An 8,020-nucleotide genomic window follows, 5' to 3' on the forward strand; every position below is an offset into this window, starting at 1 on the left:
AAATCCGCTGATTTCAGTCATGTGATTCAACACGTGATATTCTGATCGTCTTTATCGAAAGATTTTGGTACAAAGAAATTTAACTGAATGCATCGCAACAGCCTGCGTGGCCTAATGGGTTAGGGCAAAGGAGTAGTAATTTCGATTGCGTGGGTTCGATTCCCACTCTCTGCTAATACTATTTTTCTTCTGCAACTGAACTGAGTGCAAGAAGGATCTTAATGACTGCAATCAATGGAGTTTATAAGGAAAATTGTGACTAAAACACAAAGCAATTTCACATTAAAAAGCAGGCACTCTTCTACAAGTGATATACGTTAAAGTGTGACCTTTTGCTTAATAGAAAAACTTAAGAGTTGATTTTTTTTCTTTAGCCATGTAGAATAAGAAGCTGTTTCTTCTCAATACAAAATCCAAGTTTAAACATCGTTTAGTTTAGGTGATCCTCAGTTATGTTGCTGTCGTTTTCTTATGTATTGCATTATTTTGTACATCATTCATTTTTTTGTCGATTCACCATTTTTGTTAGGATAATCACATGATCTCACATTTTTTGTAAGTTACACGTTTCATTTTTTGACTACCTGGAGCACAATTCACCAGTTTTTAGTTTGGTTGAGGTAAAGAATGGTCGTTTGTTTGCTTGTCACTAGAACTTGAGAAAAGGAAGAAAAAAAAAAAGGTGCACAATTGTTTCTATTTATTTTTATAGCGTCAAAACTTAGAACAAAGAAAACAGAGGAGAACAAGCTCGTTAGCGCACAAAAGTGCCTACCTAGCTGAAAGTGGGTTGAGAGCAAAACAAAACGAGAAAAAATGAATCCTTTTAATTAGACACTTGATGACCTAAAGCGAAAGGCTTTGGAGCAAGAAGTTGTGACGAAGTAGTCTGAAATTTTTAGAAATGCTCAGCAGCAATTGATACATTAATATATTGGGATGATTAAATACAAAATGCTGCTTCTCTTTATCTGCTCAGTGAAATTTTGCACATTTTCTAGTTCTGTTGTTTTTAATTTGTATAATAATGTTTGTTGTTGTTGTCAAAAGCAAAGTTTCTTCCAAGGGCGGTAGCTAGCGAGTGAAGTAATCCAAACTTGAATTCACATCAATCCTGTTATAGTCGACATTCATTTACATTGGTTCTATGTAACTCATGACCAGCGTCATTGCAACAACTACCTCCAGCGTGTTCTAGTGCAGACGTTGGAATTGATTACCTTCGCACTGCGCGTCACAATCGATTAGCGTTCTGTAGCACGTTCCTCAGTTGCATGCCTTGCGTTTCTTTGTTAGTATATATTGTGTTACTCTTGTAGTCAGATATGTATGTACATGAGGTCAGTAGATTCTACTGGGTTGGCTAAAATTATTAGCCTACGTTTAATTTCTCGACAGTCACTACGACCTGACTTAGCCTATTTCGTTTTTCTTAAATGTCTAAAAATACAACAAATCAATTGCTACTTTAGCTATCCATTTAAAAATCGATTGATAAAAGATTTAATTTCATAAACCATTCCATTGATATTTCACAAATAAGGAAAACAAATAGCTGCAAACTAACAATTTTTGGTATGTGCGGATGAAACTTTTGCGAAATGAAAAAGGTGCGTACCGTTGTTTTAAAGGTTGAAAAGCACTGTACTATTGTATTTCAATATATTCCGTCCTGTGTCACAGGTCCATAGCCCAGAGCATCTTGCTCTATTGTTGAACTCGGCTAAATCCTAGGCAGAGCATTTTGCTTTTAGGACAGGGCATTTGTGTAGATGTTGCTTCGTTTTCTCCCGCCCACATATGCAACTTTTGCTTCTCAAGGATTACCTCCAGTGTCGCATCATCGTCTTACATCTTCCAATACCAGTTCTTAAGCGGTTGATGTATCGTCAATACTCACAGGGTTGATGCTTTCTGGGAGGAAGGCTTTCTGTGGAAGAGAGCTCCACATTGGCCGATGTCTGCCCAGCCGCCTGCTCCCTTTGCCATAGTTGAACTTGCAGATTGGTGGCTTGCAGAACTTACATGAACTTGCTTGCATGAACTTGCAGATGAGGCTTGCATGAGGCTTGAGGCTTGCATGAATTTGCAGATTGGTGAGGTCGCCACCCTACTGGGTGGCGACCTCATCTCCACCCAGTAGGACAACTGAAACAAGAAACAATTTTTCTTGACTTCAATCGCCTATGTGCTGGAGTTTAGCCGTAGTAGATGTTTTAAATCCATGTCCTGACAAGATCTTTCTTTTCTGTTGGTCACACTTTTTCTGATGTTGAGATAAGCAATTCCAAACAGAATGTGTAGCGACGTGATGTTGGTTGGTTTGAGACAGCCTGTAGTTATCAAACGGCAGCTTTGGTTTAATATGGGGTCAATTTTATTGGCATGTGCCGAACGTTCTCAAATTTAGCAGGCATATTCTGCAACCGATTAGCATAAGGCTAAAGCATACAATTGACCGTGTTGTATCAGGAAAGACAACCCCAATCAGAGTTTCCTAGGTTCTGTAAGATATTATTTCGAGAAGCCACTTCAGCTTTTACTTTTTCGATTCCTTATCTAGTTTGACACCGAGGTATGTGGGATTGGTATAGTGTGCCAGTTTGGTTCCATTCTAGGAAATGTTGTGTTGGCGTGATGCATCCCGGGATCTAAGGTGGAATAAAAAAGTGCCAGTGTTAACAAAATCTTATAGCTATACAGTTACCGTGCATAGCAGAGTCTATACATGTAAATTGTGAAAGCTTATTTACCTGTGCAAGAGAGTACGTTTTTGCAAACGTTGTTGTTTAGAAGTGCTGGAATTATCATCAGCAACTGGTTGCATCTGTGCTTTTATAGTTGGTAAGCTTTATAGTAAGTTTTATAGTAAGTTTTATAGTAAGTTTTATAGTAAGTTTTATAGTAAGTTTTATAGTAAGTTTTATAGTAAGTTTTATAGTAAGTTTTATAGTAAGTTTTATAGTAAGTTTTATAGTAAGTTTTATAGTAAGTTTTATAGTAAGTTTTATAGTAAGTTTTATAGTAAGTTTTATAGTAAGTTTTATAGTAAGTTTTATAGTAAGTTTTATAGTAAGTTTTATAGTAAGTTTTATAGTAAGTTTTATAGTAAGTTTTATAGTAAGTTTTATAGTAAGTTTTATAGTAAGTTTTATAGTAAGTTTTATAAGGTTTATCTATTCCATGCAGTTAATAATTGCACAGGTTTTTGCAAATTTCACGACATTTAAGATGTTAACATTTTAAACTATATCATCAATTCAATAACATCATAAATAACGTTTAAATTAACATCATCAATTAGCCAGGCCTACTTACTTTGATGCAAAGTTGCACTAACCTGCTGTCATGTTGAAATTAAAGCGAGTAGTTCCATTACAAGTGAAAGTTGTAGTCCACTAAAAATTAGACCAGCTACAAGTGAAAATTATACCAGTTAAGCTTATTCAAGCAGATGGTTTGCCTGGGTCTACAGTAGCCAACATTGCTTTATACAAACATACTATACACGATGACGACGACGACGATAGGCTTATGGACAAAAAATTTACTAGTCGGCAAAAAATTATAAGTTTTGACTTCTTTTTCCATCACAAAAAAATTCTTGGCTATAATTGCTGTTATCAAAACATAATTTCTGTCTTTCTTAACCTCAGTGTAGACAAAAATAATTAGGTCTATATAATTAAAAGGATAATTTGTGCCAGGTTTCAAAAAGACCTTGAAGCGCCAAATCGAGATACTTTTAAGAATACTTACCGTATTGAAAGAATACCCAGCGGTTTCTTCAATTTTTTGCCTCTTGAGAAGGTTTGAGGCCTCTAAAATAATAAAAAATACTCCATGGACTCCCTTGCCAACGTTACTTCTTATTCGCTGTGTGAGCTTCTGGGGCAGAGGGCCTATTCTTTTATCACTTCAAATTCACGATGTTCCCAGACTTTGTTGGATGGCTACTAGAGAGTAGCCAGACTTCGGTTTCATCATGTCAGACATGCAAACCTTCCACTCCGTTAAGTGACTTGAACATGGTGCAGTCATTTGTAATGAGGTCTCGAGAAACATAAAACATCACGTATCACGTGACAAATCTTGTAGCTTCTTTGTGGTTAAAAGTTCTGCTTGTAGATTAAATTACTTTGTAAACATTATTATGTTTTGATGTGTTTGATTAAGATGATAAAAAATTTCTTTTAGTTCATTTTAGACTAATTTTAACTTGGCAAGTATTGGGCGGCAACAACTGTAAAATAAAAGTTTAGCCGTAAAGTTTGAACAAGATCCGGCAACGCTGAATTTCAATACAACCTTTTCTTGGGAGGTACAGTAGTTAGAAATTCCGCACTCTAGAAATCCTTGGTTATGATGGGTAATAGTTATTAGCTTAACCCATCTGGCATTCGTTCCAAAGATGTTCGAAAAGCACGAGACAGGAATTTTTAAGCCCACCCTATTTAATGGTTTATAACTCAGCCGCTAAATATCGCACATTTGAGAACATTAATATGCACATGGTCGAATGCATTTATTTTTTATTGTTGTTACGCTTGTAAGTGCTGCAGAATAGCTACAGAAACCCACAATCGTAAGAAAATTGAAAAGAGGTTTTAACACGAGTAGAGCTATGTGTACAAGTAATAATAATAATAATAATAATGTTATGGTTTTTATTTATTGTCGCTCTACAACAGCTAAGGTCTTTTAGCGACATGGCTCATTTTTAATTTATATCAGGTTTACGATGTAATCACATTATTACCCGATTTATGCTCGCTCACTGCGTTATGCAAGAAAGAACACAATCGGTACCGTTTTTAAAGTCTTCGGTTTGACCCGACCTGGAATCGATCTCAGATCTACCAGCACCAAAGCCGAAGGCGAAACCACTCGGCCACTGAGCTGGTCATGTGTACAAGTGAGAAATCACTTGTGTAGTAGGTACCAAGTCCTGCTGCAATAATTACGAAGTAATCACAGCCACAGGGCGACACGACGTAATCAAGCGCACGTGACTCGGTGCAATGCACTAGTAATAAAGCAATAATCATAACATAAAACTAACGTTACTGAAATGTATCATTCCTCACTTATAAACTCTTTCGCGCCCAGCGATTTTGCACGGTTTGACCGCAAAACCCAGGCATTTTTGCTATTTTTTCTCTAACTTTATCGAGTTGATACGCGTGACACCGATTGTGTATTTTGACATGGAATATCTCATTGGAAAGATAATTTCAAGTTCTGACTATAAATGTTAGAATCTACTTTCCTAATACAACATATTTGAAGATGCAGTATTTTCATAATGTGTACTTTTTTAACTTTTTTTTTGTTAAAAATTGTGTGAAAATGAAGCATCTTACAAAAAAAAATACTCCCACCTTTTCTGTAGAACCTAAAAAGATTTTTTTTCTTCAGTGGACTTCCTAATGGTATGAAGTGTCAAGGAAAAATCAAACACGCCTTTATCCTTTAGTACATACTTTTCTTTTTACTGTTGGCTAAAGTAACCACACTTTGTCAAATTTGAGCAATTTTTTTTTTTTGAAAAACACAAGAATATCAATAAAATAAGCATTTTACAAGGGACCAGTAAATTTATGGATATTCTGCTACACTGTTAAAAAATTTTACTGTCCTTTGGACAGGCAGCAAAATAACTTCCTAAGTAGTAATTTTATTTACTGTAATGGAAGTATTTTTACTTCCGTTGACAGTCATATTTTTAATGTTTCTGATCAGTAAAAATACTGCTCTGGATAGTCATTTTTTAAATGTTTCTGATCAGTAAAATTACTGCTCTGGATAGTCATTTTTTAAATGTTTCTGATCAGTAAAATTACTGGTCTGGATAGTCATTTTTTAAATGTTTCTGATCAGTAGAATTACTGCTCCGGATAGTCATTTTTTAAATGTTTCTGATCAGTAAAATTACTGCTCTGGACAGGCAGCAAAATAACTTCCCGAATAGTTTTTGTGACAAACGGCATTATGAGAGTAAAATGACTTTCTCTACAAGTAAATATTACACACGTGCATTTGCAGATATAAATTTATTGTGTACAGCAGACCTCACTGGCGACAATGTTTCACAATATATTTCTCAAGATGTTACAAGTATAGCTATTTGTTTGATGTTTCACGAACACGTGAATTCGCTTTTTTAACTGCAGAGTTCAGCCGAGGCTATATTTCGGCGAAGCATGAAGCAGCAGCGACTGAACAGTGAATTTCTTGACTTGCTTCAATCTTCATAACAAACATCCCTGCCGAAGCATGACCTCGTTGCACTGTCGGGGTACTTTAGGGTGCACATCCCACTTTTTCTTGTCATGACGGATGACCCCAATGCGAGCAAAGTATCTGAGGAAACAACACAAGTTATATCAGTGGATCTTTTCAAATTTGACCGTGATATTTAGCAATGTTTGTAACTACACCACAATACCATCGTGTAGTGAAAGTGTGAAACCTTCAAATTGATCAGAATGCGTTGTCACTTCCACAAACCTTAGAATAATCGTCATCCTCTGGAGTTGTGGCTTGGAACTTGCGTACATAACTAGTATTAACAGTTTAACACCTCTAATAATCAGTCTGGATGGCCGAGTGGTCTAAGACGCAATCCCTCCGGTAATGGGTGCAGTTCTTACTAGCTGCAGTAGAGAGACACTGTCAAGAACTTCGTGGATTTGAATCCCACTCCAGCCAGACCAGCTTGTCACTGGTATGAACGACTTTGTGAAGGAGGGAGTTCCATTATTGTTATTCCTTAGCTCATACATAAACAATTAAACACATTACAGGTTTACATACCTCTGTATAAACTCCAGACTTGCAGCTGCACTATCTGGATATGACATTGCAAAGACGTAATATGAGCAGAAGAAGTAAGCCAGCGCTACAAAAAAACGACTTGGTTTAAATTGCAAGGTTGCCTTCGATGAATACGAGAAACTTCACTGCACTGGCAAGAGTGGGCCCTGCAGATGCAATGAGGCACAAATGAAACTACGAAGATTGAAATTAGTGCATATTTACATTTACCAACTTCATATTTAGGTGAGCAATTCAAAAGTTCACTTGTACATCAGTCAAAATTGTACAAACGCTCATTCACAACTTACCAAAACACACAATTATTGGATGCTGGTACACGAGTTTCTTCAAACTGGGAGATAGCTGAATCCTACAAATTGAATTTAACATTTTTAAGATATTGAAAATAATACAAACATTGTCAAACACTCATATAGCCGGACTCTTATCGCTAAGAAGGCAATGAAATAGAATTTATTAGCAGTAGTAGCATGGTGTTCATATCACACAAGTTATATATAAGCTATACATAAATTTGCAAAGTATGTGTCAGATGTTCTTCCGGGAATGGGAAGGTTGGGTATTAAAAAATCTGTGTTTGCAAGTAAATAATAATAAGATGTACGTTATACCTCAAAGCATTGATAAATCGCTGAGCAATCTTCTTTAAAATATGTTGTAATCAGTTCCACTAATCCCACTGAGATGGCAAGTTGTCTCCCAGCCGCCAGTTGTCTCCCGGCACATCATAAATGCACAAGGATAATATCCAAGTATCAAGTTATTCAATGAAATGAAATACAACACATGCTCAGGAAAGCATGAAAAAACCTAAATTGGTTTAAAACATGTATTATGAGACGTTGTCACGAATAATACCGGTAATAAGTACTGGTCCTCTTCCTGTAGCCTAATGGGGATTTTTCCTTCTTGATCTTTGGCCAGGGTTGAGGGTCTATCGTTTACCACCCTGGACCTGCTGCTCAAATTATTCATGCTGGTCACACACGAAAGATCAGCCTACCACAAGTTTTATCACCATAGCTGGATAAACCACTCAATTATTTAGTTCTCACTTTTTAACAGTCCTGGGCATTGACTAGGCCTATAAACTGCAACTGACGGCAGATGTTTCACTCTGAGGTAAAGTGGAGTTGCATCTCAAATGTCGTTACTCCCTGGCTACTCATGGGCAAGGCGT

At 36.4% G+C, this 8,020-nt stretch overlaps 1 long non-coding RNA gene across 1 annotated transcript; it reads right to left on the reverse strand.

The window, feature by feature from the left end:
- Nucleotides 1-5,878: 5,878 nt before the first annotated feature.
- On the reverse strand, nt 5,879-7,724 carry LOC145781864 (uncharacterized). The gene is made up of 4 exons (XR_014290796.1): nt 7,452-7,724; nt 7,128-7,189; nt 6,817-6,983; nt 5,879-6,363 (listed from the first exon to the last, which is right to left on the reverse strand). It is a non-coding gene; the product is annotated as an uncharacterized LOC145781864 (long non-coding RNA).
- Between the last annotated feature and the right edge of the window lie 296 nt (nt 7,725-8,020).

Source organism: Aplidium turbinatum, chromosome 1 (assembly GCF_918807975.1).
Source record: "Aplidium turbinatum chromosome 1, kaAplTurb1.1, whole genome shotgun sequence".
Taxonomy (NCBI): domain Eukaryota; kingdom Metazoa; phylum Chordata; class Ascidiacea; order Aplousobranchia; family Polyclinidae; genus Aplidium; species Aplidium turbinatum.